At 46.0% G+C, this 20,866-nt stretch overlaps 1 protein-coding gene across 2 annotated transcripts in view; it reads left to right on the forward strand.

Moving 5' to 3' along the window:
- LOC135906384 (relaxin receptor 1-like) overlaps positions 1-20,866 on the forward strand; it is a 100,909-nt gene that overhangs the window by 50,379 nt on the left and 29,664 nt on the right. The gene's annotated exons all lie outside the window — the stretch shown is intronic.

The raw sequence follows: 20,866 nt of genomic DNA on the forward strand, positions 1-20,866 counted from the left end.
TGGGCGATGCGTAGGCGCGATTCACAGCAGCCGCCGCAAACAGACCTCCGCTCATGCAGCGCTTTGCTTTCATATATAGTGTCACCGGACGCGCTCTCCGCACGGCACCGGCGAACAGGCGACGCGCTAAGCCCCATAAATAAAAGTAAAGGTAGCGACATGTTTTTATCACGCCACCGCAGCTGCTGCGAGGAAGATGAGAGAGAGAAGGTCTGCGTCTCCCGGTTGGTTGAGCGTCAATACGCGGTATTTTTTGCGCCCTTTTCTCTGCTTGTCTTCTTTTCCGCGCCTCGGCGCACTGGCCACCATAACAGTTGGGTGTCGAGTTGCTGCGGCGAAGCATTCGCAAGGGATTTTACATGTTTTGGATAAGTTTTATGGCAACCCGTGTCATTGGAGAAATCTGTTCTTGTTTTGCATTATGCTAGGGATAGCCTTTAATGGTACGAAGCTCAGGCTTGAGTAAGCTCATACGCGGGTGCTATTCTCGGTGGTTGTTCAGTCAGTCAAGAACTTTATTGAGGTCCTGAGGGGTCTAAGCCGTTGGAGATCGCACGCGGCGAGCTCCTTGGGCCGAAACCGTAGGCGACGCCCAAGTCGGGACGGGAACGTGGTGACGCTCCGCCAGTTCTTGGGCCCTCTGGACGGCCTTGAATTGCAGTTTGAGGTCCGGGCTTTTGAGGGCTTCTTCCCATTCGGGCTCACTGGAGAGAGGGCCCTCTGGTAACGCGGTACATTGCCAAAGCATGTGCGAGAGTGAGCAGTAGGGTTCTGTGCAGTCTGGGCAATTTGCCGGGATTTCTGAATTGTAGTGGCTTAATAGGCCTCGTGACGGATACGAGTCCGTTTGCAGCATTCGAAACGCGGCCGCCTGCGCGCGCTCGAGTTTGGCGTGCGGGAGCGGGTATTTCATTCTGTCTTTCCGATAGTGTGAGGTGATTTCTTGGTATGTGAGTAGCGGGTCATTAAACTGAATGTCCAGCCCCTCGGAGGCCGTGGGACCGTCGCGGTGGTTGTTCAGATTTTTTTTTCCTGATTGCGTTACCTTCAACAAATGTATGAAGCTATGGAGTGCGTAGGCTGTGTGCCATTTCATATCGTGTGGAATGCGTAACACGCGCTATTATTGCGCTACTGAGAGTGCGTAACGTTGTCAGGGCATTTTGTTGTTAGGCACTGCAAATATATTTCGCAAGAGGGAAAACCAAGTAATGCGTTTTACACGCAGCGCGAAAGGATAACATTTGTAAGGTGCTCGTTCATGGAAACCATTTCTATGTAGATCTGCCGTCCTTGCAAGTGCTTTGTTTACAAATGAAGTACAAGTTCGACTTGGATGTGTGCAATTGAGAGCTAGCGGAACCAGTTTGTCATAAAGGCGTAGGACCACTTTCATTGCATGCAGAGAAGACAAAATCTTGACGAAACAACGAGAACAGTTGAGATGCTCTGATTTGATCGCACACGTTTCTGCAAGACGCTCGCTTATTCACGCGAATATGTCATGCGCCTTACTTTGGGTCATCGCGATGCTGACATGTTTAAATTAAGTAACTGCACAAGCTCTACACACGGCAGCCAATTGGATACACGCAGGTATATACGTGCGCACTTTCCAGCCACGCAAGCACATGGAGTTGCTGAATCAGTAGGTGATACATAGCGCTGCACACAAGGAAACGCATCTCCCTTTGCGTGTACCGGCGAAACATTGACTTCATGACAAGCTTTCATGGTGGGCAGGTGTCTTTCGATAACTAACTAAAGAATATGAACAATGCAACAGAGATAACCCCCCAAGTGGCTTGACCTGCGCTAGCCGGGACATACTTTTTGCCTGCAGGCAAGGTGGTCGTGAACGACATGACACTCAAATAAAGCTCTGGCAGGTATAGGAATATCGTATACATTACGTAGTATCGTTATTGGAGAGAGAAAGAGCTCTGGTTTTTGTCGTTGTACTCGACACTAAACGGAATTCGTTCACGAAACTTGCCTCAAAACGCTTCTAAAACCTTTTGAGCATAGTTTCCTGAGGCTGCTGGCAGCCTAGAAGCAGGTAGCCAGCGAAAAGGGGCAAAAGAAGTGCCCGTTACTCTGCCGAAAAAGCCCAAAAGTCATTTGCTCCTACTAGTTGCATAGCGTTTCGTCATCTATCTTAGCACAGCGCAGTATAAACAAGGCTAAAATGCGGTAAAAATTCATGCGCAAGCGCCCAACAGCAATTTTTAATATATCACCTCGCGCGGCTCTATAGGCACGTTTACATGAATGCGACAGTATAGCGCATCGCATTTCCAAGCGCATTTGGGAAAGGCGATGCGACGCCGTTTACATGTCGCGCAGTAACTCTCGCGAGAATGCAGCGCCAGATGCGTGAGTCGACTCGCGCCCGTAAATCTACCCTCACCTGACGCATTAATGCGATGCGCCTTCCTATAGCGCATTACCGCTGTTTACGTGAATGCGATGCGCTAGAAATGCGATACAGTCACATTAATGTAAACGAGGCTGATGAGCGAAACCGACTCGCCGTGGTTGCTCAGTGGCTATGGTGTTGGGCTGCTGAGCACGAGGTCGCGGGATCGAATCCCGGCCACGGCGGCCGCATTTCGATGGAGGGCGAAATGCGAAAACACCCGTGTGCTTAGATTTAGGTGCACGTTAAAGAACCCCAGGTGGTCGAAATTTCCGGAGTCCTCCACTACGGCGTGCCTCATAATCAGAAAGGGGTTTTGGCACGTAAAACCCCAAATATTATTAGGGACGTTTAGCGTGTCCGGTATCCGGGAAAGCGCGGGCGGCTTTCCGGTTTAGCGGGGGCGTAAAGGTGAACGGCCCGATCGGTGGCGCCAGCTGGTGGCGCAAAGCTCAACCACAGAGCTAATTACTGTATTCTGCTTAGCTGCTGGGGTAAATATTCGACAATGGCGTAATCGTGTTCACAATTACGCCGCTGCCAAAAATTTGCACGAGTGGCGAAGCAGGATATGGTGAGTTACTGCAGTTTTAGCTATGCGTTTGTCTGGTTGAGCTCTACAATACCAGGCGGCTTCACCGCTCACGTTTACGCCCCGACCATCCGGTAAGGGCCGATTTACGCTCAAACCGCCCATGGCCGCACGCCGCACCGCAAGCGAGCGGTTCGCCAGTAATGGCCGACGTGACGTCACGAGAGGCGGTCGTGAACTTTCGCCTCCGTGCGGCGGCCGCATAAACATGGCGCTGGTTCGAAGCGAAGCGGAGCGCGAGGCCTAGACCGCTAGGCTGCCGCGGCAGTTTGTTTTTTTGTGTGGTTTATTGTGATCACTGCAAGAGCTATTCAGCACCTGCAAAGCTATTTGTCTAACACAACAAGCAGCTGTACTCTTCCTGACCTCTTCAGTCCGTGCGATCGCCAGAGGAAACAGACGGATGTGTGTTGTGTTTACGCGAGGATCGGAAGGAATGAAGCCGCCGATTTCGTGTGTTTTAGGCCGTTTTTTGCACGTGCATTACAAACGTGAAAGCCATCGCTCACACCTGCATTCTAAGCATGACACTAGTTCGGTACGCGGCAAAATGAAAAGATTGCGATCGCCCTCCTCAGCATATGGTGTTCGTAGGTGTGTGTGCGAGCTTCATCGATACGAAGATTGCAAGTTTGTGCAGTACTGGCTTGTGTTTCAGAAGCGATGGCACGATGTGTAGCGATGAGCTTCATTATCGCCTCATCGCAGTCATTCGTAATGTGCTGTTTGTGTCTACCTTCGTTTGAGCTGTTTTGCGGGCTGCGATGCGCATTGGTGACCGCGAACACGTACAGAACGTTCGAGCGCTAGGGTTCTTACTTTTACGAAGCGTAAGTGTACTGTGATATGTACGTGCAATGTGTCGCAGTGGTGCTAGGTGTATAAGTGTTCGTATTATGCAATATGCATATGTTCTCAAGTGAACAGTGCATAAGCTTTGCGGGCGAGTTTTGGTTCCGGCCCTTTCTGCCTCGTTCACGTATCTTGTGTGTTTTTCAGAAGTTATTTATGTGCTACGAAGGTGTTTGTAATCAGTGAGGGCAATATAAGGAACAGCTTAAAAGTTACATGAGTACATGCGCGCTGTCGTGAAATGTGGACGCGCGTGTGCACTGTTCTCATGAACGCAAATTTCGGGCACTCTTCATTTTTGTCATGTGGACATTAGTGTAAACAGCGGAAATCCTGAGGCGTATTTCTAGATTAAGCAAAGTATACATTCTTATACTGAGAGATGTGAGCGCCTTGCATGTGCAAGAAATTCAGCTGCTTGTTTCTTGTTAGTGTCTGAGTACACACTGTTAGTGCCAACACCAGTGACACAGCATGATAAGCATATAATGTGTGAAAACTAGATACTTCATTTTGATTCTTGACAATTTGCATTTTTTGATAGCAAGCCATATGCATGTAACAAAGCATGAAGATTACAACACAACTGGTATGGTCAATATATAATTCGAGGATTGTAGCAGAAGAACTTAAAGAATGCGGACACAGAAGGAACGACTATAGTCGGATACAACTTTAGAAAAAATGGGAGGCCCCGCCCAGATGACCAAAGCGCGATGTCCGATTGCCTCCGTGACTAAAATAATTCCACTAAAAAAATTGTGCTCCTGAAACGCGCAGTTTTAGGTATAAATAAAGACTTCTGTATTTTGATAACTGGTTTAGTAGAGCTCTCATGTGCTACAGCACATGCCGGATCGCGACCGAAAAATAACCCCTTGCCATCCACAACGCTGCCCGTCGTCTGCTCTTTAGCTTCATTGCAAGTGACAAAAGTAGAAAGAGCAGCTTTGGCTTTTGCGCTTCTTTACATGTACACGGCACATTTACTACTCTTGTTCCGAGCTTGAAATGAATCAGTTGCTATTGAACAAGTACTTATATAAAGCAATGCATTTATCGCAACCATTACAAACTCAAGATGCTCCGTGTCAGCGAAAGCACAGTGTTCAAGGTGAGGAGGGAGGTCAAAGCTTCGCATATTTCGGGTGGCAAACTGTTGATGCCCTCGCGAAAGCACCCACAAAATGCGGAGAAAAGAAGACGCAGCACAAAGTATGACACGTTGTGTGCACCGAGGTCGTGTGCACAATTTATTTCGCCGCAACGAGATACTGACGGTCGAGAAGATCACTAACGAGTTCGCAAAGCGTATATGGTGTTATGTTTTTGCCCTGGGATTTGTCTGACGGAAGGCCAGTGCTATGGTGTGCAACATTCATCCCCGCATGGTCCCTGCTTCGGGTACACGACTACGTGCACGGCTCGGGTTTCCCGCAACTGCACGGCGTCCACGACGGAAGCGGCCACCGGATCACGGACTGCTATTCGGCCCCTCCCCGTGCCGGCAGCAATGCAACCCCCTCCCGCCTTTGTTCGGCAGCGCCCGCACCACGAACAACTCCCACTGTGTTTGGGACGGTTTCCAAAGGAGGGCTGTGTTTCGACCCTGTGCCTTACAGTTGGTTCCCTTTGTCCTATGCGGGCCATAAAACTTCCCTGGCGCACCATTCTGATTGACCGCCAGATCGGCCTGACGCCACAGCGCGGTTTGAGAAAGTGCCAGCCACCGAGAGCGGCGTTAGGACCACGGAGGCTACCCAGACCCTCTCTCTCTCTTGACCTTGTTTCGTCCTTAGGGACTGTCTGGGGAATCTGTGGACTGAGGGGTGTTATTTAAGCAGCTTGCAGCTGCTCTGTTGGTCTCTCTCCTGATAACGACGACAACATGTAAACATTGTATAAAGAATTCTTCACCGAGAAAGCTCTCCTCATCTCTGACTCTGCGTGAAGTGGGGTCCAGACCTCCTGCCAGCCTCACACACCTCGACACACGCAACAATGGATCTCCCATCACTGAAGCGGTGTACTGTGCGTCGCCTGCTTGTCGAGATCTAATTCAAGCACGAGAAGAGGAGCCGCAATTCGCTGCTGATCGACCGGGATGACATTGCTGAATGGCGGAATCTCTAGCTTCGTGACGTGGAGCGCTATGGGCAGAAGGCCGAAAGATCTTTTTCCTGGATGAGACATGGGTGACGGCGGTACACACTGGGTCGATCGTGTGGACAGACATCGTGGTGCAGAAGCGCGGACACCTATACGCTCGAGCAAATGGCCCGTCGACGGGTCTACAAGAACCTTCTGGAAAAGGCCTGTGCCTGATTGTGACGCACATTGGCAGCGAGGATGGCTTCGTCGACGGCAGCTTAGATAAATTCCGAGGCCATAAAAACAAGCGACTACCACGAAGAAATGGACAGCAATCACTTCGAGGGATGGTTTAATGACGTTTTGCAGAAGTTGCCTGCTGGTAGCGTCATTGTTTTGGGCAATGCACCTTACCATTCCCGGCGAGAAGAGAAATAGCCGACAACAGCTTGGAAGAAAGAAAAAATACAGGAGTGACTCAAAAGCAAGAACAACACCCACAGCGAAAGGGTGGTTAAAAAGCAGCTGCTTGAGTTGGTAGCATCTGTAAAGCCACGCTTCCTGAGCTACATCGTAGACAATGCAGCTGAAAGAGCCGGCTGCATTGTACTCAGGCTCCCACTGTACCACTGCGAATTAAATCCTATCGAGCTCGTGTGGGCAAAGGTAAAAAATGGCATAGCTGCGGACAACAGAGACGTCAAGCTATACACGGTCTAATACGTCTTGAGGGAAAAAATTAAGCACATAATGGTGGAAGACTGGAGGAAGAAACTTCACCATGTCATGGACCTGGAGGCAAATGCAGGCTTGATACGTCTGGAAGTGACCACATCCAACCCATCATCATCCAACTGGGTGAAGATGACAGTGAACAAAGCGACTCCGACTGCGAGCTGTCCGGCATTGAGCCACTGGATGAAGCATAACAGCTTCTTATTAACGAAAGAACAGCCCTTATTAAGGCTACCAAAATATTATCGGTAGGTTCGCAGCAGCTAAGCATTCTCCCGTGACCTCTCAAATAAATAAGCAGTTCATTTGATGACATATTCCTTTTAATGGAAGCCCAATTCTGAAAAAGCAACGGCCTGCACAGATCGTGCTCAATATAAGTATTGGCACGGAAACGTGCTGAAATGCTGGAAAATCAGAATGCAAATACACTTGTTAACCCTGAATAACTGTGCGGCCCAAAATGCTCATTCGGGCAGCCACTGTCCAGCTTCACACGAAAAAGCAGTAGTCAACGTGAAAGTGACAGCCACACCAATGCGCACACCAAAGTACATTTGCTTTGCGTGCAGTTTCGCTGGCCCTACTCTTATTTCCAGCCTGTTGAGATGAATAATGCCAATGTCAGAAGGCCCAAAATACTCTATTGGGCAGCCACCTACGAGCATTATGGGCCCTGTGATGAGATAACAGTCGTCAGGGCATGCTTGAAAGGCACCTTTAGCATCTGCACTTCAAAGCGCAGCCATGTCGTAGCCATTGTAGGTGAAACAGTAGCAATCAACGCGAAATTGTCCGCCACTTTTAGCCGTTTGCATGCAAAAGCACACTCATGTGGTCGCATTCTTTATCTTGGTTATATGGCTCAGACAAGTAATGTGGACAAGAGAACAATTATCAAACATCATTAGCTTAGTTAGGCCCCTAATACTCATTATGGTAACTATTAATATTAGTAGTCGAGGGCACGCTTGAAAGGCACCATTAGCAGTTTGCACGTCAAAGCACAGTCAAGCTGTCGCCACTGTTAGTGAAACGGCAGCAATCAACGCGAAAATGACAGCCACTGTTGGCAGCTTGCATGCAAACACGCATTAATGTGGTGGTATTGTTTATTTTGGCTACCTGGCCCAGGCAAGTAATGCGAATAAGAGAACAATTATCAAACATTATTGTCTTAGTTAGGCCCCTAATACTCATTATGGTAACTATTAATATTAGTAGTCGAGGGCACGCTTGAAAGGCACCATTAGCAGTTTGCACGTCAAAGCACAGTCAAGCTGTCGCCACTGTTGGTGCAACGGCAGCAATCAACGCGAAAATGACAGCCACTGTTGGCAGCTTGCATGCAAACACACGTTAATGTGGTGGCATTCCTTATTTTGGTTATCTGGCCCAGGCAAGTAATGCGAATAAGAGAACAATTATCAAACATCATTAGCTTAGTTAGGCCCAAAATACTCAGTCGTGTAGCTATTAATAGCAGTAGTTGATGGCACGCTTGAAAGGCACCATTTGCAGTCTGCACATCAAATCACAGTCATGCCGCAGCCATTGTTGTATTTGTTTATCTGACCGGGCAAGTAACACCAATGTTAGCACAATTATTCACCCTAAATAGCTCTGCTAGCATTGTTTGTACTAAAAAATGCTGAGTCAAGTTGAATGTGTTTTATTGAGGCAATTATTTAATTCACAAGCCATCGGCATAGTGATGGACAGCCAGGTTCAGACAATGACATTTGTGAAGTAATAAATGGTGAAAGTTGCAAAAGCTCTCAGTGCACTGCTTTGCCGGGCTCCATTCACTGGAAGATGTCTTTGCAACGATGAAAGCATCAGACAGGAAATGATACCCCACTGCACAATGTTATTCATGTCGAATATTTTTACCATCATATGTGATGGGCAGCGAAACCGTCTGTTTACTAAGACTGAATGCATGAAAAATGCAACAGCATAGCAAGGTGTTGTTTTGCAATATGCAGCCTTTCATGTGCACTTCTGGCGAGCTGCCACATGCACTGATGCATAAACATGAACAGAAGTAAGAGGCAAAGTTACTGTGCAACCCACATGACGCTTTTAAGAAAATGTATCTCTAAACCTTTCTGTTTTCATAGGCGATCAAAATTTGTTTTGAGCAAGTTGGTTAATCACATTGCAGCAACAACACAAGAAGCAAGGACAGAAAACACAGCGAGTAGGCAGATTGAGAAGACGAGGTAGACCAGTGAGACAGGTTTTAATGAGATGGAAGAGGCCAGCCCTACAGTGTGCAGGAGTTAGTGCTTTGAATGAGATTGGTTAATGAAAATGTGTAAAGACTTTGCGAAAAAAAAACTAGCAAAAACAAATGCTAATATAAAATAAAAGGACAGAAATAAGATTAAGCGCAAACACGCATGGTAGCAGGCACCTATTCACGCACAAACGCGAAAGCTAAGAAAAACTCAAATTTAAAGAAATGTGGGAAATTTTAAAAAATTGACAAACGCAAGAAAACATGCACACATTTACGAACAGACGCGGGTAGAGGTATTATAGGAGTGGGTTCACAAGCTGCTGTGCCTACCTTCTCGTACCTTTTTTTTTACCGCTCTCTTAACACTGTCTTGGGAATTTTTAATCGCAACATATCACGAGAATCGAAAAGCAGCGCGAAGCTATTTTGTGGGAAACCATATCGAGCGCTGGCAACGCAACTTGTGCGTGACTGTGCCACAGCATGCATTCTACAGCTTGCGTGCACGGTGAGCACTGGTGGAAAGCAATCAATCAACGGTGCTACACAATGCTCGAACACCACCGTTAGACGCTCGGCTATCTCACTGCTGACAATGATCGTTCATGCTAAGTTGATGGCGAGAAATCTTTGCGTTGGAGGCTTCTTTTGCAAATATTTTCTGTTGAGACGCTCGTAAGTTTGTTTCATGCGTGCACATTTTTCTCATTTCTCCTGAGAATGGTTTTGCTCCATCGCTTCACCCCGTCCGACGAGAAACACAGACACTACATGAACACGCACGCTGCTGACAGTAGGCACCAGACTTTGGCAAACTTTTCTCGTCGTAACTCATAATTTCATGAAGTACAAGTCCTTAAAAGGAACGACGATAGGTTAACTCAGGAGATTCTTGAGGCATTCGAGATAAGTAAAACAGGAGCGTAATGTGTAAGCACGCTGTCATTGGCCTTGACAAGAAAGGAAGTCACCTTTTTGAGACAGCCTCAGATGTATAAGAGAAGAGATATGGCGATGAAATCAATAATAGTGGGAATTTCAATCAAGAAATCAGTTGACAGTGCAGCTGCGTACTCGTCTAGTCGTTCCTTCTGTGTCCATGTTCCTTAAGTTCTACTGCTACAATCCTCGAAGAATAACCAAGTAGCCCAGTTAAACACCCTTTTGTCAATGTATGATATTCTGTTGGCAGCTGGAACATCTAGTGTGTATGTAAGTGTTGAAACCATTATTTTAAGCTGTTGATATTGCATAAGGATGTGTGAATATTTGCAACTTTGTAATTATGCATCAAATAGTGTCCTGTTCGATTCGGTGGTCACTTTTTGTAACAGTGAATATTTTTTTCATACGTATCGGGCATTTCAAAATGCCAACTGCACCCACATAAACACTAAATTGCAGAAAAGTACGGTAAATTTTCACCATGACAGGCGTGCTATAGCCATAAAACATGAGAACTTGCGTAGAGGAGCAGGCTAGGTCACACAGGCAGCCACACTTTACAGGCTCTACAGTGATCATTTGCATCCTCTGAAGAGCCCTGTGCATGCGAATAAAGTACTTGTTTGCTCGTAGGCTCAGTTTGTGTTTTTCAACTACAATACTTAGTAAGGTACTATACTATTACAGAAACTTGCTAGCTTCAAAAATACAGGGATATAAACATCAGTTTATGTTAATTGTGATAATGGCTATTCATTTTTAGAAAAGTATTCGATCCAATTTGCTTCTTGCACTGTACTATTCGGTCCTGAAAATCCTTATTTGCTCACCTCTAATATTGCATTATTTTTGTGCTGTCTTTCACATGTGCACTGCAAACAAGACTCGCATAGATGTGCACTCAGAGCATATTACATATAATTAAAGAAAATTTCCCAGTGGGCTAGTTGGTTCGACATAACGCTGTTGCGCAAAGTGACGAAGGGACAGGACTTAAGAGAGAAAAACAATGCACGACACCCGAGTGCAAACTAACAACTGTTTTATTTTTCGGAAAATGAGACCTTCATATAGCCTAGTCGCATGTTCAGGGATGTTCTTCCCAGTCTAACCACGCCATCTATTATCATTCATTAAGCTAATCTCTTTGCTGAGTGATATAGATGGCACATGGGGTCATCTTGATGTTGTAGGCTTCCATGACTTCTTTTTCTTTGGTTACTACATTTCAGCAAGATCCCCATCCTGTGGGAGATACGGCATGAAGCGCAGTGTATGGCCAGGTCTCTGGGTGCTTGTGTCAGACTGCAGTTGTATAGATGGTTGCGCAGTCAATCATTTACGCACCTGCCTGTTTGGTGCATGTAATCAGCCCCACTTGTCAAAGATATCTTGTAGACCATGTCTATCGTGCATTCAGTCAATCCTTTAACGTGGTTTATAGTGCATGCATTCAGGGTATTCCTTTCGCTGGTCATTCCATTTACTTTTGAGCACATTTCCTTTAGCTTTTGTCGTGCTGTGAGGACCACTCGTTCGCTCGGTTAAACTGAGCGAACGACTTCAGCAAAAGATGAGAGCAAAGGCAGCATGCAGTGGGAGATTAAAAAATCTGCAAGTGAGAAGAGGCATGAGGAGGAAAGTGGATAAGAAGGTGCAGCATAACCATGAGGCAGATAAAGGAGGAGTGTATGGCAAAAGTGTGCGAATAAAAGCGAAGTGCAGTGACGGTAGCTACGAGATGGTGCCAGAGTAGCACGCAATGTCTGGGAGGGTTGTTGGCGATGGCTTCTGTGAACCACGCCCACGCATCACCCATGCGCTGGCTCACGCGATCTCCAGATTGGCAAGGCAGTGGCGCCACACTTCGCTCCGTTTGCAACATGCCACACGAGACCGATTGTCATTGCCAGTGAAATGACAACACATGTAGAGCTGCACTAAAATTTCGTATTAGGGAGTATCGTAATTGTCTGTGATTTTTTTCTGTCAATTGCGTATGCTCTGCAGTAATAAACATTGCAGAAACATCGCCGGTCGCTTATGCTCTTATGCCTCTCAATATAGGTATTGTATCAAAGCAGATTCCTTGCTTTGTACACGTTTGTTTCCAGAGCTGTCTCTGCACATTTTACACTTTATGAAGAGGGGATACTAGGAAACAGCTTATAAGTTATATCATTGCTCCACGCATTGCAATTATTCATTTTGTGCTAGGTGTCGTGCTGTAATGTAAGCTACGCAAATGCTCCTTATGCAATCTTTTGCACACGTGGCGACACAGCAAAACACCTTCTCTGCCACTGCCCAACTGTTGCATATCTGTACACGTGTACATGTGTGATAGTGTTTCCCTTTCTGTCATGCGGGCCATATTGCGATCACACCACCCTTGCTCACTATGTGTATATAATCGTTGGCCGCCATAACCAGAAGCTTTGTTTACATGCATGCGACAGCAGAGCTTTGCTTCACCTGTACACTTTCCCTCCATTTACCTCGCAGCCACCTTAATAAACAGCAAGTATGAACGCTCTCATAAATGTTCACTTGCGGCACAGCATCTGCTCGGCATCTACTTGCTGGAATGAAAGCAGTTTAGGAAATAATCTAAAGCTCTATTTTACTGACTGCAGCATTTATCATGGGTGCGAAGAGGGTGTTGCGACAGAAAGCCTGTGGTGCAAATTCAAGGAAATGTACTAGGATGCTGATCAAAAGTTTTATAGGTGTATAGTGCAAAACCACATTTACATACAGGAATGACATGACACTGGTCATAACTTAAAGCAACGGTTCATGGGGCCCACATATATGGGCACATAAACGTGATTCTCAATGCAAGTTTGACTTGATGTGATAGTCACTTTTCAGATAGAAGTGACATGATGACATACTGGTAATCAATGCCTGTTATTTCTTTGTTCCCACAATGATCAGTTGTATAATACTTGTTCTCAGATACAATAACGCATCTCTGAATCATAGATATCACATCCCATCTGCCCTATGCAACTTTGCCTCATGAAATAGGAAACTCGTTGATATAATCAGTTACGGATTATGCCAAAGTGTTATGCTGTTTCTTGCAGCTTTGTCTTTCATGAGTATTTGTGTAATGTGAAAAATAGTAGCCTGATGTTCTAAATGTTATGTATGCTATATGACAATACTATTCTTTTTCCCTGATCAGAGGAGGCTTTTGTGTCAATATATAAATTGGAAGCTTTTTAACAACGAATATGTGACAAGTACTTGCATGTGAACAAGCGTATGCAGCCTTCCAAAGACAAGCACGGTAACGAATGTATCTTTTAGCCGTATTGGCACAAAACTTTCCCATAGGCTTTTTTTTGCCTAAAGCCAACCACCCATCTCGATCTAGCAGATTTATCTTTTATGAGACAAGTCTGTGCTGTTTTCCTTGCAACAAGTTCTTTTACATGTGTCTGCAAAACATTGGCCCTTCATTATGTTTCTTTTTTCTACAACTTTCATGTTTTTTTGGAAACAATTTATTTTGCATTTTTGGAAGCTCTTCATACAGCAGCCATTATTTCTTGGAAAGCTTCTTTGCAACGAGGCTCTAAAGTTGTTGATACACCATTCAAGTATTTTTTTTATATAACATTAGTAGCCTTGCATTTAAAACTTATCCTTTGTCCCCAATAGTTAGCTCTAGTTCGCACTAGTTGGTTAAGATGTAGTAACTAAATATATGGAAATAAATATTGCTACTACAAGTACTCACGTCGTCGTGTCACTATTCAATATTAGACATTTACTATTTTTGTTCAATTTCTGTTTGAAAAAAATTAACATTCGCCCACCTCACAATGCTCGAAGATGCGCCCAAGCCATATTTGTGATGTAAAAAGGAGGTGAGGCGTGCAGACAGGACACAAGAGTAGAGAAGTGGACTTCTCTACTCTTGTTTCCTGTCTGCACGCCTCACTTCTTTTTTGCATAATGAATTTTTACCGACTAGCTCAGCTTTGTCGTTCTAAGCCATATTTGTGCTTTCTGAAGTCTTACTTTGCTTTAATAATAGTGGCAAAAAGCAGCTTTTCAGAGAGAACTTGATTTTGTTGTTCTGTGTTTTCTGTTCTTCTGCCATAAGTATAGTGAACTGATAACTATATCGCATACACACAGCCTCTCAATGGAACAGACATTTATTTGATACACATGAATTTGCACCCTGTTCATCTAGATTTCCAAATTATGCTGATTGTGGCCAGCCTCTAGTACGTACAGAAGCATGTCTATGATGTGGTCTGAGGGTACATGTGCAGTGCTACTGTGAAGCTAGTTATAGTTTTCACAGCAATGCACCAAGTAAGGTTGTTGCTTAATTGTTATAAAGAAAGACAGCATCAGCTAGGCTGTAAGGGCGACAAAAATGATTTGTGCAATTCACCAAACATAGAAACAGATATTAATACGACTATAATGCCATGTGCTAGTTAGTATATCAAGTGAATAAGAGAGTGATGTAAGGGCTGTTTGGTTAATCTGGTTTATTTGTCGGGTTAAAACACAGGCTGTGAAGGTAACTTCAACATGTCGAGGTTGTCAACATGTCTAATTATTTACGAAATTGGTGAGGTGGCAGTGAGACTCCCTGGGAAAGCAATACCTCAGTTGTACTGATGGTATGGCTTGATTATATAATTTCATCATTGCTTGTTTAGAAATATGACGGTGGGTTAGAACCTATGAAATGGCACAACAGCAAGGCTGAACATCCATCCTAACTTCTCAGAGGCTTAAAGAATGATAAACAGTTATGCTTTAGAGCATATTTTGGTAACAAATATATGCCATCTTCATTTCAGTGGAATGGAAAGAGGTGATTGAGCACAGCCATGCTATTGTAGCATGCATGAAGGAATACAGGAGAGCCTGGGGGCTAGTATATGTTAATAGAGTGAACAAGTAGCTGTGACTGGCAAGATTATTTTACTCCACAGAGGATGCTGCAGTAAGGTTCATGCAACTGTAAGCAATACGAGAATGAGTGAAAGATTACTTGTAATATATAGATTTGTATGGCAGATGAGAATGTGCACCCAATTTGCCACTACGCATTTTTTCTATTTTATGTTCAGCACAGAGTGAGTCACTATGGCTTCTTAACTGGAGATTTCTGCGTTCCATTTCACAGTGTTTATGGGGCTGCCTGCATTCATTTGACTACTTATGAAGTGATTGGATAATAGAACATGCCCACATTACAGATTTACATAGAACATAATATGAATTCATCATAAAGCTCCACCCAAAAAACTGTCTGTCGGTTATGAAAGCAAAACATGGCAACAAACATTCCCTTACTTTCTTGTGCTGCTGCACACATGCTGCTAATTAACTAATGTCTACAATGCAGACATTCTGTTCTTTCATTAGTTGTAGGTGCAAGTTGCTCTGACACAATCAACATGCATTCATTGCCTACAAGCTACTGCATATTATTATTGGTGTTACAGCAGGCATGGCAAATGTTCTCCCCTACTTGTGTCTTGTGCACCATATGAGCCAGCATTTCATTTCATTGTCATGTACCTGTTTAAGCTGTTACTGATTCAGAAAGGCAAATATAAAACGACTTACTACGTCAACCATTTCGCATGCAAGATCACTGCACTCATTGCAAAGCTTATTAGAGAGGTTTAGATCAGGGGGATGCAATCGTTGAGGCTCGAAGTACTAGGGGGCCTCAATGCTTGCGTCCCCTTAATCTAGATCTCTATATTCGCTTGATAATCTTGCTTTGCTTTGAGGTGAAGTACACATACTGTGCACCTGTTTGTTAGCCTACGCACTTCTCTTTCTTTTTAATGTGGCTGTGCATTAGCTAGCTAGGTTGTCACTACATGAATGAGATTAGGGCCATGCCCAACGCTATCAAATAACATTACTTTGCTATAGCTCACCGACTGTGCAAGCTTCTTTTTTATCTAGGGAAAAAAATAAAAAGAGAATGCATGCAAAAATGATGTTGACAGCAGCAAACGGTCTCTTGATTGTCGCCATTGCTGAGAGAGCAAGCATGCTTGTATTCACTTTGACCACAGGCTGTACATTGTTTAAATGCTGATAGAGGTATGGATAAATAGTGAATGGGCAGCAGGTTGGCCACTCAGGCCTTTATGCATGGGCATTGCTGCCTTGTGTGCCCTGTAAACCTCTGTCGTCTCTTAAGGCATGAATGACATAACACTACTTCTATTGGCAGGGACATTTTTAGCACCAACAAGAAATGTAAACATTAGGTGAATTCACGCCTATATGGGGTGTCTTTTCAGCAATATTAATTAATATTTGTTTTCATGCAAGCATTCTTCTGTTGAAAACATATCTGACAAGCATCTCTGGCTGAAGAAGCAAACTGTGATATGTACATATCACTTTTATGTATGTCATAATTGTAATCAATTGCTCAAGACGTACTGATGGCTAGTTGTTTAGTCATGACTTAACATGGCAGTGCAATTTGAAATAATGACGTAACATAGAATGAACAAATGCTAGCTCTGTGCGCTCCTGTACGTTCATTCGGTGTTACATCATTGTTCAGAAGTGCGATGCCATATTACATCATGTAAGCAATTGTAGGCTCACTATTAACTTGACAGCTACTAAAGAGACCTCAGCAGCAAAGTGAAACTAAATCAACAAGCCACTGTTGATGATTCACATGCGTGCTCGGTGACGAAGTGGCTTGTCAATCAACACAGCTGTATTCCGTGATAATAGAACCATCTGTATAGGAGTATGTTAATAGATAATGCTGCGGCGCTTCAGCGTGCTACGCTGTTGCTGTGACAGATCCCTTGCTCATTGGCTTAGATACACCTGTGTGTTCGTGTATGCGCGTTCTTCCAAGCTGTTACGTACAGGGTCTGGCCCCATCCGTGAAAGGAATGCACATTGGTTGGTGGCAGAAAACAGACCGAGTTTATTTTCTACAAGAGATGCAGATGAGAGCCGCATGTGTTTGACGGGGCAAACTCTCGGTCCCTGTCTAGTGGCCGAGACGCTGGGGGTGATGGAGAATCCTTGGAACTCGACTCGGGGCGGGGTCGCTTCCTGTTTCGTCTGCACTGGTGCCTTGTCCAGCCGAGGAGTGGTGGTGCATCGCTTGTACACATTTTCCTCCCTTCTCAGATGGAGTCGCCGTGGTGATCCTGAGGGTGTCGTTCCCACTGCAGGCATGGCTCTGCAGTTGTGTTTGGCACGGTCTCAGGGGCAGTGCCAATCTCTGGTTTGGTCACCGATGATTGCGAAGGCTTCAGCATTCCTGAGAGAGTGGCCTCTGATGACGTGGAGTTATCTGCTTTTATCCCAAGCATAAATGGGAGCGGGACACTGCTTGCGGTTAGTGTACAGCCCTTATCCTGTGTCACCAAATCTTCTGTTGGGTATCTCAAAACACCGGGCTTGATGTGGTCGCATTGTCGTCGCACTAACCTGTTGGGGCCTTTAATGAGCCACGATCTGTGGCCTAGTTTTTCCAAAACCGTTCCCTCTGTCCAGATCGGATTCCCTCCAAAGTTTTGAAAGAAAACTGCTTGTCCGACAGCGAGTACTCTCGACTTTGTATCCCTGTTGCAGTTGGTATGGATTTTGTTCGCTTTTGCTTGCTTTTGCTTTTGCCCAAACCCAAGTGCAGCTGGCATTTCACCCTTTGATGTGCAGATGGTGGTGTGTTGCTCTAGAAAAAGTGGGCCAGCCTACACACGAATGTTCCGTCCTTGTTTTTGGCTAATGCTCATTTTGTTTCGAAAGCCATCCTTTCTGCTTGGCCATTTGTTGTAGGATGGTACGGTGTGCTTGTTACATGGGTCACCCCATTCTTCTTTAGGAAGCTCTCAACTTCTACTGAAACGAAGGATGGCCCGTTATCAGTCACAAGCTTTTTTGGGAGCCCAAAAGCTGCAAAAAGGTTCCAGAGTTCCTCAATCAATGTGGCAGACTGTGTAATTATGCATGGAGCACACTTCCAACAATTTACTGTATGTGTCCACAACAATTAGCCAGCATTCTGCCTTCTATGGGACCAACGAAGTCTGCATGAGCTGTGTCCCAAGGCGTTCTGGTGCGTTCCTATTTGGGCACTGGTGCACTGGCTGGTGCCCTTTGGTGTTGACAACAAGTTGCACAGTTTCTAGTGAGCCGTTCGATATCTGCGTCAAATGCATGCCTAACAAAAGTACCTTCGTGCACATGCCTTCATGACCACAATTATATGGTGGTTTGCAGGTGCGAGTTGAAGAAGGTAGTTTCTCGCCTTTGTTTTGGAGTTACCATCCAGAAGCCTCTAACAAGGCACCCTTCCTGCGCTGAAAGCTCAGTCTCCAGTTTCCGGCACGATGAAAACTGCTCTTTTGGCAGTTTATGAACTTCACCGTTTGAAACAGCCTCCAGCACTTGGGACAGGACTCATTCGAGTCATTCGTGCTTGTTGATGCGGTGAAAGCTCGAAGCTGAGCATGGTAGCCAACATGAGCACGTCTCTTGGGGGATAAGGTTCAACTTGTGCCGGTAGTGGAAGTCAGCTTAGAGTGTCCGCATTTTGGTGCAGTAGGCCAGGCCTGTACAGCAACTTGTAATCGTACTTTGCTAGTTTAAGGCACCATCGCGTAATCCTTGGTGAAAAGACCCGGGGTGCTTGCTTTGTTTCACTCACGATTCCAATCAATGCCTGGCGATCTGTTATGGTCACATGCCGGCCAGCTATGTACTTATGAAAATGACTGATGCTGTAGATTACTGCTGCACTTTCTTTGTTGAGCTGGAAGTAGCTCTTTTTGGCACTTCCCAGTGTTCATGAACTGAATGCAATGGGCGCCTCTCGGCAAATAGCATCTTCCCGAGCGAGGACGGCATCAAAGCCGTACGGCGATGCGTCCACAGACAAAAGAAGGGGCTTCGTCCCGTCGTAGTGAGTGAGTACTGTAGATGCACGAATCATCTCCTTAAGTGCCTCGAAATTGACTTGATGCTTGCTCTTCCATTTCCAGGGCGTGTTTTTCTCTAGGAGCCTATACAATTCCACCACGATCATTGCTCTGTTCTCCAAAATGCAGTCGTCAAATGCAGTCGTCGTAATTTCTAGTGCTGGCTCTCCAACGTGGTTGATCCCCTTCACCTGAATTTGAAGTGCCAAAAACCAATCTCTTCCTAGGAGGTTGCACCCAGTGCCCTTCATAACCAACAATGGCAGCAGATAGTCCTTTGATCTCAACATCACATGAACTTGTGCGGAGCCCAGGATGTGTAATTGTTTACCTGACCATGAGCACAAATCGAGCGGCTCGCATAAAAGCCACGGAGTGTTTTTCTTCCGCCTTCTGTAGTCCGTGTCCTCGCTTATCAGGGAGCATGCCGTACCTGTGTCCACCTCAAACTGGACTGGCTTTCCCTCCACTATCAAGTCCACAAGGAACTTGGGGCAGTGTGTACTATCTGTGTGCAGCTTGCAGCAGGATTTGCTGACAGGTGGTGGTTTGACACTGTGTGCCCGTAGCTGCTAGTTGTCGGAGCGTGGTTCCGTGTTTTTCTTTTTCTTTGAGATGCAAGCATGCTCGACATGACCTTCCTTGGAGCAGAAACGGCACTCGGCTGTCTTGAATTTGCATGTTTCAGGGTCGTGCAAGCCGTACGTCGCATCGATAACAATGTCGCGCTGATGTATGCTTGCCCCCTGGCTTGATTTGCGACGTCCTGTTAATTTCCCCCGAGTTTGCCACTCCTTTGATATCTCGCTGATGCCTTGACGCACTTTCCGCTGACAAGGTAAGTCCACAGTGCATTGAAATGTCAGGCTTTTTCTGCGAACAGTCTCGGCGAAAGATTTTCGTCCCAGACGCCGAGGACGAACCTGTCGCAGCATCACATCTTGGGACGGCATAGTTGGATTCGCCGCAGAAGCGGTCGTTTGGGTGTCAGGTGACGTCGTCGATACTGTAGCCGAAGGCAGCGCTCCGAAGTTGCAGTCGGCTGTCAAGGTTCCAAGGGCCGCAGCGTAGCTGCTGATCGACTCGTCTGGCCGTTGGTCGGGTCTTTGAAACACGTACCGGCTCTAACGCGCGGATGTCCTGGTGTCGAAGTGCCGCCTAAGAAGTGTCACTAAATCATTTAAGTTGACTTCTGCCGGATATCTTCGGCGCTATCAGCGCGCACACGGTGTTCGAAAGTGTCGGCTCCACAAAGCGTGAGAAGTGCCCGCTTCTTCGCTGACGTCGCTCGCCACGAAGTAAAAGTCGAGGCGCTGGACCCACGATTCCCATGATTTGCCCGAGAAAGGCTCGACAGCGCCGTGCATTCGTCCTGTAGCCATGGCCTTAACTTCGAAAACTTATAGATCCGCTTCGCAACTCCTGCCTCATCGCCAGTGTTACGTACGGGGTCTGGCCCCATCCGTGAAAGGAGTGCGCATCGGTTGGTGGCAGAAAACAGACTGCGTTTATTTTCTTCAAAAGACGCAGGCGAGAGCTGCATTTGTTCGAGAGGGCAAACTCTCGGTCCCTGTCCAGTAGCCGAGACGCTGAGGGCGACGGAGGATTCTCAGAAGTCCACTCGGGATGGGGTCGCTTCCCGTTTCTCCGCGCTGGTGCTTCGTCCAGCCGAGGAGCGATGGTGCGTCGCTTGTCCACAACACAAGCTTTCGCTAGCACAGCTATAAAAAGTGCGCCAGCGCGCCGTACACAACCGAGCACATAGTGACGTATGTTGTCGCAACATTACGCGGTAGCAGTAAACACATAACAAAAAGGCGGCACAGGTAAGACGACTGCACAGTGTTCCAAAGGTGGGTCACCACGTCAATGCCACACATGCAGCAATGAATGTGACAGTGCAGGAGTCGCGTTCTCACCATGATGCGGAAACTTCAACTTACATCGAGAAAAATATGCTAGTGTCGTCTGCTGTTGGCGATAGTTGCCGACTTTGAACAGTGTTGCTCTGCGCACTGCCGAAT

This window comes from Dermacentor albipictus, chromosome 5 (genome assembly GCF_038994185.2).
Source record: "Dermacentor albipictus isolate Rhodes 1998 colony chromosome 5, USDA_Dalb.pri_finalv2, whole genome shotgun sequence".
Lineage (NCBI taxonomy): Eukaryota > Metazoa > Arthropoda > Arachnida > Ixodida > Ixodidae > Dermacentor > Dermacentor albipictus.